This window comes from Miniopterus natalensis, chromosome 2 (genome assembly GCF_054644295.1).
Source record: "Miniopterus natalensis isolate mMinNat1 chromosome 2, mMinNat1.hap1, whole genome shotgun sequence".
NCBI classification, from domain to species: Eukaryota; Metazoa; Chordata; class Mammalia; order Chiroptera; family Miniopteridae; genus Miniopterus; species Miniopterus natalensis.
In genome coordinates, this window is record NC_142082.1 from 102,077,159 (window position 1) to 102,098,202 (window position 21,044).

Consider the following 21,044-nt stretch of genomic DNA (forward strand, 5'->3'; position numbering starts at 1 on the left):
TAATGATATTCCCAAGGTCAACAGGATAGGATTAGAGATCAAGTCTTCTATCATCCTTTCCTCTAAAGCAGGGGTGGGGAACCTTTTTTCTGAATGCCAAGGGCCATTTGGATATTTATAACATCATTCTTGGGCCACACAAAATTATCAACTTAAATAGATACAGAGCTATAGAACTATGGATCAGTTGGACAAATTTCAGAGGGAAGGTAGGGGTGGGGAGTGGGGGTAGAGGGAAAGATTAATCAAAGAACTTAGATGCATATATACATGACCTATAGACATAGACAATAGTGTGGAGAAGACCTGGGTGATGGGGGGGGGGTGCCAGGTGGAGGGGATCAATGGGGGGGGGAGGGGACATCTGTAATACTTTCAACAATAAAAAAAAAATAGCTATGAAAAAAGCGCCTAGATTTACTGAATTTTGAGTCCCACCTACAGCTGCCTTGGCAGAGCCAGACCAAATGATTTCACAGGCCGTATACAGCCCACGGGCCAGACGTTCCCCACTGCTGCTCTAAAGGATATTAAAAGCAATATGTTCTCTCTCATCCATCTCAAAACTTTTTTGTTATTCTCCCTCTACCCTTCCAAAAAAAGGGAAAAAAGGACAATTCCACATACATCATCTTATTTGGTTTTTACAACTCTATAAAACATGCAAGACAAATGATGGCATTTTATACGTGAGGAAAGTAAAGCTCAAAGAAATAACTTGTCTTATTAGTCTGCTCTGTCTCATTACTCTTGAATTAACCCTCAAGGCAGAGCAATATAGATCATTTAAATCCTTAAATAAGTCAAAACCTCATGTTAACCATTGTTGGAATCACCACATCGATTCAGAGTAAGCTCCAGTAAAAATTGAGCAGGCTTAAGTTTTATCATCTTGACTTCTCACACCCATTCATTATTAACAAGGATCAGATAATAAAGAACTGGTTAAACCCCAGGAAATAAAGGAAATAGGCAAAATACACAGGGAGGAAAATGAGACCTCGGTTTAATAAAATATGTAGTCATATTTGTTGTTCATATAAAAATTAATATGAAATTAATGTATCAAATTTTCTTTCAAATTCTTACTGTTGATTAGCATCTAAAGCTCTAAAATATTATTTCTTAATATTAATATATTAAAATAATATTTAATATTTTGAAATATTAAAATATTTTATCCTATTTTATTTCAAGTTAAAATTCTAAACTATAACATTATAGAAATTAGATGGCTTTAAGGGTAAAAGACACACACTCTTACCGTATAAGTGTTGACTTAGGGGTTGCAGAAATTTCCCTCAGGCGGCATCACCACTTTGGCTCAGGTATCAATAGTAACAGCAATCAAAATTAAAACTAAAAAGAAAAAAAAAATTAAATACTGGCAAGCAAAATGCATTCAAGTCTTCAACAAAGTCTTAAATTCAAATTTCACATTTCAATAACTTCATCAAGGGAGCACTAACCCTGGAAGTAGCTCTTTTTAAATTAAAGCAAAGAGCTAATAAGGTATGTGAAGTCCTGGATAATTCCAACTCCTAGGCCCGAGTAAGCTCTAAAATTAACTTCAAGAAATCATAGTAAATAATAGCCAAGGAACAGAAAAATAAAAAGCCAAGCACATTAAAGTTTATTCAACTAAAATGCTTAATTCATTTACCCATCAAAAACCCATACATTTCAGGTTCAGTTACTGCCCACAATGACTTGAATACTGATCCTTCACACAAGAACTCTAACAGATATGAGCATTTGTATTAATATCACACAAAAATATTTAAATTCACTAAAAATCTTGGTAATCACTATATACATATTTTAATAGTACACAGTATGAGGATAAAATAGTAACAAATATTGAAATCTGCTGAATTGACCCTTTAAAGTGTTTCCAGGATAACTAATATTATCAGCAAACCTATATAGAGCAATCTGACATCATTTACCATGTGCTGGAGCTGTGAGGTACCAAAAACTATAATATAGTTTCCTCCCTAAAGAGAGCTGCTGTTTACTTAGAAGAACACAGACAAGAAAAATTTAGTGACTAAGCACTTATTCATTCAGCAAAACTACCCAGTGTGTTGCATATGTCAGCCCCCCTTAAACACAAAAACAAATGAGGAAATGCATGCTCATGAAAGAACTCAGTCTCATGAATGTGACTAATTATAATAAGGTAGATGCTCAAAAGCAAGAACATGGCACCAAAAATGAGGTGGGGTATATCAAACAGCTCAGGGGAAGTCAACAGAGATGCGGAGGAGTGAGCCTAGGGAAAGGCCGTAGGCAGAAGAAGGGAAAAGTGAGCAATTTCCATAGGGAAGAAAAGCAGCTTTCAGTCTACTAATGAGAACTATCTGGACATGCATGAATTATATGTAGGCGTTTACATAATGAGAACCACACAGTCAAGACTGTCAATATCTATTTGAAAGTATGAAAAAAACAGATCATTCAATGACACTCTAATTTATGCACGTACTACTAGTTTGCTTATTTAAAATTAAAAGTAGCACATCATTTTCTTCCCCTTCCTTAGGAGCAGCTATAGGGTACTCTCTTGATTATACAGAATAAAAAGGAAAAAGTAAGTTTTTCCCAATAATTTGCATAAGTGATCACCTATTTCCAAATACAGAGAATTGTCTCTGGGTTTTAGATGATCCAGGCCAAATTTTACTTCTCCCATATCATCTTATTTGCATGATTTTGAAAGTAACCAACACTATATACTTCACTTTAGAGATGGTTATATCCAGCTGACTGTACTTTCTGGATGACCGTTTATGTTTAGCAACATGTGCTAACTATTCCTTTGGGTAACACACACAACTATGAGTTTTCCCATTTTGTGAAAGGCTATGTAACTATTATTTTGTTATTAGCTATTACTTGGTGAATGCTTTACTCAGGACTAAGCATAGTACTAACATGTGACATATATTTTACATTTAACTTAATCTTCACAGGGCAGGTAACATATCCATTTAAAAAGGAGGAAATTGCCCGGCCGGACGTGGCTCAGCGGTTGAGCATCAACCTAGGATCCAGGAGATCGAGATCGTGGTTCAATTCCTGGTCAGGGCACAAGCCCAGGTTGCAGGCTCGATCCCCAGTCAGGGGCATGCAGGAGTCAGCCAATCGATCACTCTCCCCACTGATGTTTCAACTCTCTCTCTTCCTCTCCCTTCCTCTCTCTCTGAAACCAATAAAGATCTATTTTAAAAATAGAAATAAATACATAAATAAATACATAAATAAAAAGGGGGAAATTGAGGACCGGAAGGTGACTTACCCAAGATAACATAGCTTGGAAGAGGAAGGGTCAGGATTAGTCTGTCTAGCTGCAGTTGCTTTTTAATTACCATGTTAGATGGCCTCCTTTTGGACATGCACACATGCATTTTTCTTCCCTAAAGTGCTGTTAACATGTCTAACATAAGTCATAAGCCTATATTTATATAGTTTTAGTTATAAAAGTATAGCCATAAAGGTCTTAAAGAATTAACTGAATTTTGTGAGTGTGTTGCCTAAGTTTACAGGGCAGAGTTATTTTTAACTCCTCTGAAGTTACAGGTTAAGGTTATTAAGTGTGAAACCCAGCACTTCTACTAAGAGGTGTCATGTTAGCAAGCACAGGGAAACACATTTATATGCAAAACCAGAATTCAAATTCTGTTTATGTCCCACAATTAAGCTCTGAGTATTGCTGAGAAAGCTCCTCTGTGGCTAGTGTAGGAGCAGAGCTGCCCTGCAATTTCCTACAAATGGGCTTGCATCCATGATGCTCCCCACACAAGAATGCCCTCTTTTTTTCTAGTTTTCATGCATCTGAATTGTCTCTTGCCTTCAGAATGCAACCTGGTTCAACCTCCTTCACCCACCCATTCTCAATGCTCTATTTGCTCAATAAACATTTATTTTATTGTGGTAATGTGTCAGGCATTATGTGTGGCCCTGCCCTGGAACACCAAAATCCAATCCTGCACCCCCAAGAACCTCTCGGTCCACCATAAAGAAAAGTCGTACAAACAAGGGATTAGCACTCAATGTGGTAAAGGTATATGCACGGTATCAAGAGAGCACAGGGGAAGGCACAGTTGCCACTGGTGACAGGGTGTGGCAGGAAAGGATTCAGAGCCCTGTTAACACTGGAGCCTTAATTCAGATGACAGGAGATGAAGACCTAAAACATAGGTGCTGGCTGATGAAGCGGATGGGATGCTGAGAGGCGAGAGGGTGGAGTCAAGAACACTAAGGCGGCTCGGTCTGGCTGAATTCCCTGCAATAATGGGCAGGTTCCATAGAGAGCTTAGATAGACAATGTCCAACAGAACGGCCTCCAGCCACACAGAGCACTGGAAATCTGGCTGGTGTGACTAAGGAACTGAATTTTTTATTTCATTTTAATTAATGTTAATTTAAATAGTGACCTGTGGCTAGCAGCTATTGTAAAGGACATTGCAGCTCTTAAGGTTTCCAGCTTCAGATAATGAGTGGAAGGGGCTATTACCAGTATCTAAGAAAAGACTACCACGATGAAGAGCATACAGACACTCAAATATTTGTTGAAAAAAATTAACGAACAAGTAATGAAGAAAGGAAAAACTGGTTGATATTTAAGAACTCCTCCCTTTAAAATCCCAGGTACCTATCCTTGCTCATTCAGGGTTCAAATAAGGTCCTCAATATGGTGGCACCAAAATGTGCTCATGCTATCTCCAGACCGAAGTCCAATTCTTAAATAGTACCTCGAAATTAAAATTCCTTATGTTAGTGTAAAAAAAAAAACAAAAACAAATCTATCATGAAACCACAGCAAGTCATAAGTTAGGGAATAATCACAGACCAACAATAATCAAGCCAGGATAAATACCTGTCTAGTAAAATATGTCTGTTTCTAGAAAGGAAGAGAAAAGAAAAGAAAGAAAAAGAAAAAGAAAAAGGGAAAGGGAAAGGGAAAGGGAAAGGGAAAGGGAAAGGGAAAGGGAAAGAGGGGAGGGGAGGGGAGGGGAGGGGAGGGGAGGGGAGGGGAGGGGAGGGGAGGGGAGGGGAGGGGAGGGGAGGGGAGGGGAGGGGAGGGGAGGGGAGGGGAGGGGAGGGGAGGGGAGGGGAGGGGAGGGGAGGGGAGGGGAGGGGAGGGGAGGGGAGGGGAGGAGACCAGAGAGCTTTATGATGAGTTCAGGTCATTTCAAATGCACTACAGACCATTTACCTCCTAAGCAGTTCAGTTTACATTCAGGTTACATGTCTGTGTCCTCTGTCGAGAGAAATGACTGAATTTATCTCATGAAATGTCTTCTTTTACTCTATAGATCATTTTAAAAGGTCAATGATAATAAAGTTTTCCCTAGTAATATGCCCTTTAATCTTAGTTATCCACAATATTCAATGTCAATATGAAATAAAAATTTCTGTGATATGAAAACCTTTAACCTGAGAACAGGTTGTGTCCAAATGACACATTGTTAATCTGCCAATATTATCCTAATCTGAGTGCATTAAGATTTGTTTACTATTTTGGTCCTTGTCATCTCTCTTAAGCTTCTGAATTCCGGTTTTTACAAATGAGAAGCTAGCAAATTACAACACTCACACATATCCCAGATATCTATTTACACCCTGATTTTCCAGTGCTACCTTCTTAACCAGGTTCAAATTCTAAGTTCCTCTCTATCCATGAGATCATGGCATTAATGTTCTCACCTATTCGCATATAAAGCTCTGTTTACAAGACTATTAGACACTTTAGAATGTAGCTCCATTAGGCTTCAGAGAAACATATCTCACCAGAATGTCTAATATGAATATGTTTAGCAAGAAGTCTATGTCTAACACTGCAATAAAACAGCAACCTTTGTGCTTCCCTCCTCGGCCTCTCAGGCTGGTTATCTGAGCTTCAATTCCCATTGCTAGAACAGTCCCACATCTTTTAAACCAGAGCCTGTAAGAACACACTCACTGGCCCCACTATATGAGCTCTTATGTAGAAGGTGAGGCAAAACAATGTTAAGTAGTAAGACAATGTCTCAGCCCCCAGAAAGCTTTATCTGATGGGGAAGAGTAAATAAGCACGAGAAATCTAAAACAAGCAGCAGAACAGACACTACTACAAGTCAGACAAAAAGAATGTCAGCTAGCCGTGGTCCGCGGAACACCCAGGGGCATCAATCTCAGCTAGGTACACGGTTGGTTAACCACCGAGAAAACTCATTAACTATTCTATGAGAGCACAGGTGAAGAAAGTCTCCCAGTTTTGAGTAATGTGTTCATTTAAAAATAATTTATTACAGACATAAATACAAGGATCATAAAACACTATTTTCTTTTTTTTCCTTTTTTAATCCTCACCTGAGTATTTTTTTATTGATTTTTAGAGAGGAAGGGAAAGAGAAAGCAACATCGATGTGAGAGAGAAACATCAATCAGTTGCCTCCCCTACTAACCCAGACCTGAGATCAAACTCCGCAAACCTAGGTATGTGCCCTGACAGGGAATCAAACCCACAACCTTTTGGAGTACTGGAGGAAATAATTAAAATTTGCATTTCAAAGGATTACTGTCCTTTGAGATGCACGGAGTATGCAAAGTTAATATAAAGATAAATGCTATTACGATCCCTAAATGTGAGGACATCATGAGGAGATCCAAAGGTTCCCAGATTCAGAGTTTGCTCATGACCTAGAGTATGTCTGTCTCTGCACGCCTGTCTCCAGGGAACTCACAGGCCCACAGCAGACAAGAGCTGGAAGGGGCTGTGAGACCTGCCCCATCTAGTGCAGGGCCCCCTGTACCATATCCCTGTAAACTTGTTTAAACACCCTTCAGGGGGAGGGATTTCATGAGTGTGTAACCCCAAGAACTGAGAAACACTGAAATGAGGCTATCTTTATATTCAGGTAAAGTCTACATCTTCATAACTTCAAACCAATGCTCTCTGTTCTGCCCAGTGAAATCGAAACCTTCAAGTCTCCCAACTTTCAAGTATGTGAAGGTGAGGTAAATGTTCCAGTCCTGCCAGCCTTTCCCAGATGCTCTCCAGGTTGTCCTTCAGGAGGCACGCATCAGATGTGGCCTGGGGGAAGCAGCACACAAACACAGTGTCTGCCTGTGCCACTGGTTTCCTCTTCCAGCCCGACTATGCTGCTGTGCTGGGCGCACTCCTGCTTAGGAAGACCCCTCTCTGCCCCGCTGCGGAGCAGCCAAGGCCAATTCCTGGGAACAGGATCCCAGGCTTTCCCTCCCTGCGCCAGCTGCCTTGGCAGGGTGGCCTCTGCCACTTCTTAGGCTGCAGCCACACCCTGAATGCCTCCACATTTGCATTTCCCTACATCTGCCACCTGCTGGCTAGGCCTCCAGGCCGCTTTCTGACCAGTAAGTGGACTCAATGGTCACTTTGGAGGCAGAGCACTGCTCAGCTACCTGGCAGAGCTCAACCCCCTTATCTATGCCCACTAAACCAGAGGCGCAGAACAAAACGTCATAATGCTCTGGGCTGTCCAGTCAGACTCAAGGTCAAACTGGCTTCCTCAATGACACACTGTAAGACTCCGGGTGGTTTATTTCAGTATAAATTTCCCCGAACTAGGAAAATGAAACTGTGAGAATTAAATGAGCTAATCCACATGATAAATAAGCAATAAAGAACAGATCACTGCTACTATCTACAACTACGCCACCACCACTACTACAACCTGTTTCATACCACAGCGTGACACCCACTGGGGTGCAGCTGAAAGGGGTTCACAGCAACCTCTCCATCAATGTTGGGTCCAGAACAAAACAAAGAGTGAACAAAAATGGCACACAAAAACCTAAAACCAAGGTGATGGAAGAAATTCAGATTTAGTTCTATTCTTAAATTTGCCCAGTTTTTCACCCACAACAAAAAGTTCTGAACTGCTAAGACACCCAAGAATTTAAAGGTTGAAATGTTCAGAAATTCATAGTAAACAGAATCTATTTTCAAAGGAAAAATGAATTATCCAGTTGTATGATGTTTCTGCTACATGTGACTACTAAGCATTTTTTTAATGTTTTAATGTTCTGGCCCAGGGCAGCCGCTGATAAGTCCTAATACTTGTGACCCCTAACTCCTCTTTCTTTTCACTGTGAAATATCTTTTTCATTTTCTCTTTTTTAATTCCTAGTACCTGGCTCAATGTCTGGCACACAGACAGGCAATGCTCAAAAAATATTTGTCAAATAAGTGAGTTTTCCTGAATGGCTAAGTTCAAAAAAAAAAATCACAATGCATCTTCCTAACCTACTTCAACCATAAAAGTTGGACCTGCCTTGTGTCCGGTGACCTCGTGTTGGCCCTGTGGTCACCTCTTTAAGTGCTGGGCTACACACAGGCAACGAGCAAGAGAATTTGGGTCAAAGGACCACTCATTTAACTTCAACCAGGTAATGAGAGTTTGTGCAAATGGGCATAAAAAAGATAAAAGAATAGCTTGCTTAAGACAAAATAAGGCTTCCAAACTGAGAAAAGACTGCAGACTAGGAGCAAGTGTTTAAAAAGCAGGGTAGCAACATTATGGAACAATCTACTGGAATCATCGGGCAGTTTCTTTCACAATACTCAGAGCAGAGGCAGCCTGAGGATGGAGAAAAGAAATGAGCAGGCAGGACAGATTCGGGGACAGAGGGACAGAGGTCCTGATCTACAGGAAGAACTCTAGGACAGAAAAATAAGGTAGGCCCAGAGATCCTTGAAAGAATGTTCCAGAATTCTGCAGATAACATAGATGTCCAAGTTTACCCAGTAGGAAATCCCAAGATCTCAGAATTTTCTAAACTTCCCTTCTTAAAAAGTGGGACACTGTGTCCTCGGCAACTGTACTGGCACTTTTCCTAATGCTTGTGACCCCACAAAGATGACAAACCAATGATTCCAGGGAGGCCCCATCTGACGATAACAGTTAAAACCTTGAAATAGATCCAACACAAGTAAAAGGAGTTTCTTGCCTATACAATGCTATACATATTTTTCTCTGCTTTAATTACTGAATCCTGTAACTAGGATTCATCACTGATTTGAAGAGATGCTAAAAATAATCTGTTTTAGAATGTACAATGAGAAGCATCATGTAATTTTGCTACTAAATATAATCCTATTTTTCACAGCTTAGTAACTTACTCTTCAAATATATTTCCTCTTTTTATTGACCAAAAATGTAAAACACTTGAGGTATACATTGAACATTAATTTTCAATACTGATTATTTATAAGTTTATAAGTGAAATCACAGACATACACTAACCTTAGCCAAACCTTAGGACACTTTCCCTCTACATCTAATCATGCTCTTCATTAAACACCTTCGATGGTAAGGGTACAATCTCATTTACATATGATGAATGAAAACAAAGCTGTTAGCCGAGAGGCTTTCTACTGCAAATGCAAAATTATCAATAACAACTTACATGTGAATCCAAGGTGCCATTTACAAAGGGCTTTCACATAAACCATCTCAGGCTCCACAACAACCCTGACACAGGCAAGAAAGGTAGGAATTTAACTGTCTTACAGATTAGGAAACAGGCTGAAAGAGTAAAACAGTAAGGAAAGGTAGGAGAAGCACTCACCTACAGTCTCCTCACTGTAAGCCCCACCTTGTATTCCAAACCCAGCTCTTCTCTGACTCACACTCTAGCTTCTTCGGGGTGCTCTGGGGCCACCCCAGCCCAGCTAGCCCACCTTTCCCTCCCAACTGCAACAGAACTCAAGATGACTATCAGCCCTGTGAGGTCCAACAATCTCCTTTCCATTGTGGTTTATCTTTGCATGGATATGCTCTGTCTTCTTAACCCAATTAGAAGCCCCTTGAAGGTAAAAATACAGTCTCATATTTCTTAATGTCTAGAATAATACCATACACATAATAGGCATACACTGAATTACTGTTTATAATGCCACCTATCAAAGGATCATTAAGTAGACAAATGTCTTTCTTTTCCGAACCTCACATCCCAACTATGGCCATTACTCTTAGCTTTGGGCCCACCTTCCCAGCTGTGACTAGGTTAGAAAACCCTGGAAGTTGTTCCCCGCCCATCATAAATAAATAAAACAGGTTTTCTTTACAATGGTTAAAGCTGCTTTACACCTTTAACTGGTCTGAGTCTCTGCTGTTCTTCATACCCAATACTGTCCCTGGTTTCTAACTGCATGGTGGTTCCTGAGCACCGGAGAATCTGTGTTTTTATTTCCTGATATGACCTGCCTTGATTCTGATATCCACAGAGTTTCCATTCACGCCAGGACACACGCCTTGACCTTCCAGGTCCGCCTCAGTTCTCTTGACCCTGACTTTCTAACCCAAATTCACATCAACCACAGTCCAACCCCTACCATGGGTACCACCCAGGCCCCTGCACAGGGCCCTGCTGAGCCTTCTATGAGTGGCCAAATGAGGGATGTTGCCTTCCTCTTTACCTTCAGCTTATACCTGGAGTTCTGCATTTCCACAGCTATTTCAAAAGAAAGACAAATTAACACAGGTACCAGCAGCAGTCACTACACTCCTCATGACCCTATATCCTTCCTCTTCAAACTCATACAAAACAAGATGACAACCTAAGCTAAAATACCATACAGTAAGCAATCACAGCCTGTAGGATGTCAAATAGATCATAACCAAATCAGGATTACCGGTTAGTTTCACTATATATGCTGAATCTCAAATCTGGACAAAGAAAATTATTACTTATATGCACAAAAATACTTAGGCAATCTGCACATTATCAGATGGAAACAGCAGATGTAAATGCTGCATTGCAGAGGTCTTTTTTTTATTTCCATGACAACTTTTACATACTCCAGAATCAAAATATATTTCAAAGCCAGCTATGTCATATAAACCTGAAATAAAGATTTCATGTGCAATTTGACTAGTAACTCTGGTTATTTTTTCCCCCTAAGATAAAGAATAACAGCAGCCACTGTAACAAATGGGTCTCCATAAACTTCCACCCACAGGGGATGCAGTGTGTTCAAACAAGACTGACAAACAGGGCAGTCACATTTTACGACCTGTCTACATTTGATTCTCCTGAGCCTCTAGTCAAAGCCAAACATACACTATATCTAAAGTAATCAGGAAAGAATAGCTCACACGCACCAGAAGAATACTGCACGGCAGCTTACGTATGAAACAAGGCAAAAACAAGGGAAAAAGCATTATCACCACCCAGAAAATGAACAAAAATTCAATCACCCGGAAAATAACTCATTACCACTGAAATATTTCTAACATTAAATTCCGTCTCCTGGAGGAGGGCAGGAGGCAGGAGCTGACTCAGAGCTGCTAAATGGTGCTGGAAAAACTGGGCAGGTACATGCAAAAAAATTAAACTAGACCGCCAACTTACACCATACACAAGAATAAACTCAAAGTGAATAAAAGACTTAAATGTAAGTCACAAACCCTAAAAATCCTAGAAGAAAACAGAGGCAGTAAAATCTCAGACACCTCTTGCAGCACTATTTTTGCTGATATGTCCCTCAGGGCAAGGGAAACTCAGGAAAATATAAACCAATGGGACTACATCAAGCAAAAAAAGCTGCACAGCAAAGTAAACCATCAGCAAAATGAAAAGAGAACCCACTGTATAGGAGAACATATTTGCCAATTATATATCTGATAAGAGGTTAATTTCCAAAATACATAGAGAACTTTACAACTCAACACCAGTAAGACAAATGACCCAATTAAAAAATGGGTGAAGGAACTGAACAGACACTTCTCCAGAAAGGACATACGGGTGGCCAAGAGACATGAAAAAAATGCCAAGGTTACTAATCATCAGAGAGATGCAAATAAAAACTACAATGAGGTAGCACCTCACACCTGTCAGAATGGCTGCCATCAACAAATCTCAACAAACAGTAAGTGCTGGCGAGGATGTGGGGAAGAGGGAACCCTAGTACACTGTTGGTGGGAATGCAGACTGGTGCAGCCACTGTGGAAAACAGTATGGAGGTTCCTCAAAAAATTAAAAATGGAACTGCCTTTTGACCCAGCAATCCCCCTTCTGGGAATATATCCTAAGAATCCCAAAGTGCCAATCAGAAAGAATATGTGCACTCCTATGTTCATAAGCAGCAATATTTACAATAGCCAAGATCCTGAAGCAGCTCGAGTGCCCATCAGCAGATAAGCGGATAAAAAGGTTGTGGGACATATACACCATGGACTACTACTCAGCTGTAAAAAAGAGGGAAGTCTTACCATTTGGGACAGCATGGACGGACCTGGATGGAGAGTATTATGCTAAGTGAAATAAGCCAGTCAGAGAAAGACAAATACCATATGATCTCACTAATGTGTGGAATCTAATAAATAAAATAAACTGATGAACAAAATGAAACCAGAAGCATGAATACATGGAACAGACTGGCCAGTGCCCAAGGCAAGGCGTGTGGGAGGTGACTGGATAAAAAAGGTAAAGGAAATAGCTAAAGAATATATATGCATACCCCATGGACACGAACAATAGTTTGGTAAAGACTAAGGTAGTGGGAGGCGGGGGACAGTGGAGGGGGACTCCTGCAATAATATCAACATTTTAAATATTTTTAATATAAATAAATAAATTCTGACCCTATTGATTAACTAGTAATCATTTAACTAGTGGCATCCACTATTATCTTATAGGAGACATTTTCTAGGGACCAGAGGCTGTACAGTAAAGGGAAAAGAACAGGTGTGGGCATCAGAGATCTGAGTTCCATACCTGGACCTACCACCAAAAGCTTGGGACTCTGAGAAGGTTATTACTGACTGGGCCTCAATCCCCCCATATGTAAAACAGGCTAATAAAACCTCCCCTAAGAGTATAAAGATGAGGGAAGGATGGGCTATTCCAGACAATGAGTAGAGCAAGGTGGCAGAGGTACTTAAATGGTAGCTGCTAACCCTCAACCAACACAAGGTAAGCATGCACCTGGCATCAAACAAGGAGGCGAAAGCATGGCTGCCACGATCAGGCAGCTCAGAGGACACGCCGCCTTCTCATTCGCCTCCAGTTATTACGGTGGTAGTGCCGTCTGTCCCGAATGACAAAGCGGATGCTTTTGGCAAGTGGCCAATATACTGGATGAGCCTGACCCAGCTCTTCTTTGATTTCTACAGGTAAAGATAATGATGGCAATTAACCCACTGAAAGGGCAGAAATGTGGATATTCCAAGCAGTAGGTTATTTTGATATTTGAATTCCTCATGTTTATTTAACTAATGAAAGCTCCTTTTACTTTTGTAGTTTTCTGTTAACAGGCTGAGTCTTCCATTAAAAGCCTGCTGATCTGTGAGCCCTGAAGGCATAAAGATATCAAAGTCCAGATTCTGCCTCTATCTTCCATCGCCTGCCACAATCCCTAGTGGTCGGCAGCATTCTTCTCTCTCCCAAAGGCCAACCTCAACTTTGTAGAACCTTTCAGCACAGGGGTCACAAGCGAATGACTAAATGACTCCACGTATAAACTGAGGAAATTAAAGTGGCAACAGCCTATACACGGGGATAGTCAATAGACTTGAAATCAAAATGCACTCTAGCAAGTCTTAAATCCAACTGTATCTTCAAGAGTACTGGGGACATTTAATAAAATAAATACCATATAATTCAGATGCCAAAGATGTGTAATGGCATCAATTTTGATGTGCTGCAAATACACAGACATTAAGTACATTTTTATCAATCTCAATACTTAAAATTAATGACCCCTTAAGTCTTTTTAACATAAAAAATGGTCAATTTTTAAAATAAATTTGAAAGCAAGTGAATGAGTTATTGCACCTAAAAATAGAAAAGGCGTTATTATTAAACCACCAAAATCACGTGATTTCAATATATTATGGCCCTCCTTGCTACATAACATATAAACTTAAGCACTGGCAACCTAAATGAACCATATATTGATGGACTTCACCCTGACACCAAGAAAGCAATCACCACCACTATATGCACATTCCTGCAAGAGTTGAGGAAAGGAAGGAGGACAGAAGGAAGGCAGAGAGAGGATCTGGAGAGGAGAAACGCCTTTAAGATTCAGGTGAACTGTGGGCTGTTTCTTCTGGGAGGTAATGAGTGATGCAGAGCAGGTGCTCCTGTTCTCTGTTGCTGATGACTTGAACACAAGGAGATGAAAGTCACGAAAAGAGGAGTCAAAAACATCTGGTCTCCAAAACTAAAGACCCAACAAAAGAAGGAGCATCCCAACTCCTGTGAACGCTTAAGATTTCTTATTTAAAACACCTTTGTAGTTGGGGTTTGTATCATGAATTCTCTGCTGGGCTGAAATGTTACCCTGGATTGCATCTACCCACACATGAGGGCATTTCAAAAAGAAAAATATGAGAAGCACAGTATTCAACATTTACTGAGCCTGCAATGCCATGCTGAGTCTGATGCTCTGCTGAAGTGCTTCATGTGCTTATGACTCTCACTTAATCTTAACCAAAACTCGATGAGGTAGGTGCTCCATTTTATATAAGAGGAAACTAGGAAACAGAGACGTTAAGTGATTTGTCCAAGGTCCTCCAGTACATAATGGAGTTGAGATTCAAACATAGAAAATCTGCTTCCAGAGACTAAACGTTTAACCACTATCGCACCTTCCATCATTTGAAATTAAATAATCTCACTGTTAAAGACAACTAAGGAAATGGAAAGCTATCAGGTATCCATTGCACTCACCTTACTGTGTACTCCACCACTAAAGGTAAATTTCAAAATCTCTCTCTACAGTAATACTAGGTAAGCCAGTCGAGCCCTGGGAAATCTACTATGTGCTTCTACATACAGTACATCATTTAACCCTCAGAGCCCAAAGAGGAACGTAGAGGTGGGTATTATAATCCCCAATTAGCAAACGAGTACTTTTCAGAGAGTAGGTAACTGAATATTACCACAAACTTCTATGTGGCAAAGGCAAGGTTGGAACTCCTCAGTCCATTCAGAGTAGATGACGCCTTTGGAAATATTTTGTCACTTTGTCTAAGTGAATCAAATCCTGTAAGATGACTGAAACTTCCATTCTGTAACATTACACAGATCGTTTGCCCTAGAACTTATCAATGATCCTGCTGGGCTCTAGACAGGGGCCTTCAGGGGCCCCAGGGAAACAGCTACTCTAACAGGGTCAATTAGAAAGCTGCCTGAACAAAGGCAGTGATATTTGAGAATGTGAAAGGAGGAGTTGGCTCCCAAAATACACAACTGGCTCTAGTTCTCTAAGGCAATGGTCTACAAGTACATCAATGCTTCAGTAACAAAATGTTAAACATATGTATAGCTAAGACAAAATTAAAAAAGAAAATGTTCCTAACAATGAGTATAAACTGGATAAAGCTATAAAACCACAAGCTTAAACAAACAAACAAAAAGCCATAAGAAAGTTCAGAACATAGAGAAAACTTAAGGAAGTAAATACCAGATACTGACAAGGCCTTCCAGGTAAGTGATCCACAGCTGTTTTCATCCCTGGCAGAGTGACAGGAAGAAAAATCTTCCATAGATAACGGTAAGAAAATATCAAGTGAACTGTTCACAAACTTTTTTAATCTCAAGGAGCCCCAAACACTCAGTAAGTCTGCATCCACCTATCAAGTCTTTCCCTTGGGTCTTTACCAAATACACATGGGTAGTATACAATGAGACAGAAGAGATGAGTGATTACCTATCTCAGGCACCTGTGAACTTCCCTGGATGTAGAGCAGCATACTAACACCAGAAGGAAAACAAAAGAGAAATCCCTCTAAAGAACAAAAGGACAGAGCAAGATGTCCTGAGGAAGAGAAAGCCATAGGCTGGAGAGAGCAAAGATAATTCATCAGTGTCCAAAAAAACTAGCAGCCAAACTATAAAACTAACAGAGATCACCCACTACTCAGAAAGTTAGCAGCTTGACAAAAATATGAAGAGATCTCTAAGGTCTGGCTAGGGCTCATTCTGAAACTCTGCTAAAAACAAAGTCCTGATCCCACTCTCAAAATATTTGAAGCTAAGAATGAACTAAATCTAACTACTGCTACTACAAAGTCCAGACCCAGCTCAGTCCCCCACATTAGTAGTGTGACAAAAAAAAGGACAGGCTCTGTTCTGGGGGCAAATATTTCAGTCTTTCCTGTTTTGTTTTTACACACAATGTCCAGCACACAATAAAAAATTATGGGACATGAAGAGAAGAACATAATTCACAAAAATATAAAAATCAGTCAACGAAGATAGACCTAAATATAACCCTGACATTTCAATAAGCAAACATAACAATGATGAATGCACTAAAGGATCTCATAGGAAAGATGGGCAGCCAAACATGCACAGTGAAGAGTTTCAGCAGAATAAAACTGGAACAAAATAAAGTAATAATATATCATTTTGCAGCCATTAGATTAGCAAAAACTGAAAGTGAAAATACCTGCTGGTGAAGAGATTTGGGGAGAAGGGTCGTATCATACATGAGAAAATTTTTTTAAATAAATAAAAGCTAGACATAGCCCTGACTTGTGTGGCTCACTGGTTGGAGTGTCGGCACGAGGACCAAGGGGTTTCGGGTTCAATTTCCAGTCAAGGGAATGTACCTCGGTTGCGGTTTCACACCCCACCCTGGTTGGGGAGCATGTGGGAGGCAAACGGTCAGTGTGTTTCTCTCATATAGATGTTTCTCTTCTTCTCTCTCTTTCCCCTCCCTACCTCCCTTCCACTCTCTCTGAAAAGCAATGGGGGGATGTATCCTCAGGTGAAGGTTAACCAAAAAAAAAAAAGCTAGAAATAAAAATTATATCTTCAGAAATAAAGAACTCCTTCAGTGACCTTATCAGCAAACCAGACACAACAAAAGAAGGTTCTGTGAATTTTAAAAGGAAAAAAAATTTTAAAGTAATGAAACTTCCCAAGATCTGTGGAACAACATCAAATGGCTACATGTGTAATTGGAGTCCCAGAAGGTGAGGAGAGAGAGAATGGGATAGATGAAATATATGAAAAAATAATGTCTAATCCAAATGTGATGAAGGACATCAAAACACAGATCCAAGCAGCTCATTCAACTCCAAGGAGGATAAATACAAAGAGAACCACACCTCAGTACATCACAGCCAAAGTGCTAAAAACCAAAGATGAAGAGAAAATATTTCAAGGCAACCAGAAGAATAAAATAACATATTGGTTATAAGAGAAATAAGGAACGGCAACATTTAGGAAGACTACATTCTATCAAATATCATGAAGTCAGCCCAACCAGAGTGGCTCAGCTGGTTGAGCACTGTACTGTATACCAAAAGGCTGTTGGTTCAATTCACAGTTCAGGCCCCATGCCTGGATTGCAGGTTCAAGCCCTGGTTGGGGCACGGACAGAAGCAGCTGACTGATGTTTCTCACACTGCTCTGTCTCTCTCCCCCCACCTCCCTTCCTCTTTCTAAGCATGTCCTCGGGTGAGGATTATAAAAAAATCATAAAAGTCTGAATACAACAGACATGTTTAGAATGCTAAGGAAAAAAATGAACCTGTCACACGGAATTTTTTATCCAGCAAAAATGCTTTCAAAAACAAAAAGCATCAAAATTTACTCTTGAGCTGTGAAAGACACTGTTAAAAGGATGAAAAGCAAGCTACAAACCGGGAGAAAATATTTGGAAAGCAAACATGCTACAAAGGTATCATATCTAGAATATATGGATGGCAATAATTATTAACATTAATAGTCAACATCATTAGTAAGCATCATTAGCCATTAGGGAAAAGCAAATTAAAACCACAATGAGAGATCACTACACACCGATTAAAACAGGTAAAATTAAAAAATAGTAATACCAAATTCTGGTGAGGATATGGAGACTGGATCACACACACATTGCCAATGACAATGTAAAATGATACTGCTACTCTGGAAAATAGTTTGGCAAGTTCTTACAAGACTAAATGTCCACCTGCCATTTGACCCCATAATCATACTCATGGATATATCTATCCCAAGAAAATGAAAACTTACAATCATACAAAAATCTATATAGCAACATTCACAGCAGCTTTATTCATATTATGAAAATACTGCAATCAGTTCAACTGTTGTTTGGGTCAATGGTTGGACAAATTCTAGCACATCCACACAATGGTATACCACTCAGTAATAAAAAGGAATGAACTACTGATACATAAAACAACCTGAATGGACCTTAAGGGCATTTAGCTTAATGAAAAAGGTAAATCTCAAAAGGTTACATACAGTATGATTCCATGTATGTAACATTCTCAAAATGGCACAACTATAGAGACGGAGAACAGGGTACATACAGGGACCAGGCCATAGTGTGGATGAGATTACAAAGAAATAGCACAAGGGAGGTCTTATACAATGAATAGTACTGCATCTTGGTTGTGGCAGTGGTTACACAAATCTACACCTGTGATAAAAATGTACAGAACTTCACACATACATGCATGTATGCAATTTAATATATAGTGAACAGTGAATAAGGTCTGTAGCCTGGTTAATAACAGTAATGTACTAACGTCAATTTCCTGGTTTGATACTGTACTACCAGCTACACAGGATGTCCCCACTGGGGTAGCTGGGTGAAGGGCACACAGGACACTGTGGGGGGTTTTGTGTGTGTTTTTGCAATTTCCTGTGAGAATACAATTATTTAAAATAAAAGGTTTATTCTTTTATTTTTATTTTTTATGTTTTTATTGATTTTAGAGACAGAGGGAGGGAAAGGGAGACAGAGAAACATCTATGTGAGGAACATCTATGGGCTGCCTCCTGCATGCACCCTACTGGGGATCAAACCTGAAACCCAGGAGTATGCCCCAACCGGGAATGGTTTGATTCTTTTTAAAAGAAAGGTATTTTCTGACAAACTAAAGCTAAGCAGATTCACACTACAAAAAATGCTAAAGTTCTGCTGACTCAAGAGAAATGATGCCAGACAGAAGCAGGAAGGAAAAACACCAAAAAGACATCAAGTCAAAGTATGTTTCTATTGAGATATCCATCAATTTAACCAATATTTGTTAAATATCTTTTCTACAACAGTCTCTACGGTAAGTGCCATGGAATCACAGATATATAATAATCATGCAGCCTGGTATATAAACCTATAAATAAATATCACCAACAGATGGTACTGAAGGTTCTGTCATGGAAGAAGTTCACCACCTCTCGCAGTTGTATAGAAAAGGACGCTGTCCCTGGAAATGGGTCCATAGGGAAAGTCTTCTTGGAGTTGAATTTGCAGACGATGTTAAGTGCACAATGAGGGGCAATATTCTAGGCAGAGTTCAGCCAGAGGATGGCCACAAAGGTACAAGACAGTAAAGACACATTTGTGGAGTCCCAATGTTTCTGCCAGCTGGAGAATGAAGGGGAGGGAAGTCCCTAGGACATGATGAGGGGTGGGCTGGGGAAGGGCAGGCAGAACACAAAGTCTCTGCTAGAGTTCAAACTTCACTCTGTAAGCGACTGGGAGAGTCTGAAGGAACTTAATTTAATTAGGAAAGCAACAGAAGGTGGACATTTTAGGGGGATAACTTTGGCAGTAACCATGACATACTGTATTAGAGAAAAGTGACATAGGAGGTAAAGTGGGGCAATAACAGTCCAGGAAAGAGGTGGTAATAAGCTTAAACCAACAGAAGCAAAGAGCATAGAAATAAAAGGGCATACATAAACTAATGATAAAGAGGAAAAGTGAAGAACTGAGAATCACTCCCAGGTTTCCAACTTGGATGTTGAAAAGATTTTACCTTCATTTATCTCAAAAGGGAACAGAGCAGCAGGGAGTGGATTTTGATGGAAAGATAATAATTACACTCTTGGGGATGGGCAGGGGAACCTCCAGATACCTAGTAAATACAGAGCTAAAGCCTGGAGGAAGAGCTGAAGCCTGGCTAAAGCCATCAGCACTGGCTGTAACTGAAGGAATGAAATAGAGTAGCAAGAGACAGGACTGCCAGAGGGAATGAATACAAAATGAAGAAACCGGCACTACCAACCAAATTCTAGGAGAAAGAGGCTCTTTTAAAATGCCAGTGGGAGTATAAATTGTTGTACTTTTGTTATAAAAATTATTTTATTAATATATCCTAAAGAATAAACAGAAATGTGGGCAAATATTTATGCATAAAGATGTTCCCTTCAGTGTTGTTTATAATAAACATAGCAGAAACTAAATATGCCAAAGAAGTTATTGAAAGCAAATTATGCTAGATCTATAAAATAAATTATTATGCAAATATCTTGTATAATTTTAGAAGACTTTTTAATTATGTGATAAAATTCTTATGACATTAAATGGACAGAAGCATACAAAATAGTGTCTAAGTATTTATTTATGTAACAATATTTATTGAATACCTACTATATACTAATACCTAGGTATTAGGAATAAAATGAGGTAAAAGACAATTCCTTGTTTTTGTGGAGTTTGGATTCCAGTGGAAAGTGACCCACAAATAGTAAATAAATAAATTTGCAAGAAAATCTCATATGAAATAAATGCTAATAAGACAAATATAGAAGGTGATGTAACAGATAATATTATCGATTCTATAAAAATATCTGAAACTGACTTAAAAGAAATAAACTGCAAGATTAATAATAAAAAATGATGCAAGATAAAAATAAAATACAAAGCAAATTGCAGGTGGCTTAGTCAATGGTCTAGAAAAATACAGATTATAAATGGAAAGTGTTTAAACCTTTAGGTTTTATTCTTCAGCATACTCTCATACTTCTCACCCTCAAACCATAAAAACTCAGGAAGAATACAAAACGACATACGTAAGGAGGCCCATGCTTCTGCTGAGTTGCTTTGGACCAAAATGAACTCCTCAGGAACGCCAAGAGTAGAAAATTTCACAAGATAAGTGATCTTTCCACACAAAATCTAAGATGGTATATTTTACACTTCTGTTTTCATTACAGAAAAACCCTCTTACCCCCATCCACACACACATTCACCTAAGGTCATTCACTGAACCAATATTTTATAGCAGGGGCTCCCTTAAAATCCCAACATCCCCTAGAAA

General features: G+C 39.5%; 1 protein-coding gene across 2 annotated transcripts in view; it reads right to left on the bottom strand.

The window, feature by feature from the left end:
- The window catches only part of WASF3 (WASP family member 3), a 116,704-nt gene that overhangs the window by 69,498 nt on the left and 26,162 nt on the right, over nucleotides 1–21,044 (bottom strand). For both annotated transcript variants that reach the window (XM_087814442.1, XM_087814444.1), the window contains exon 2: nucleotides 1,265–1,359. The gene's annotated coding sequence lies outside the window, so the exon portion shown is untranslated. The remainder of the gene's footprint in view (nucleotides 1–1,264; nucleotides 1,360–21,044) is intronic.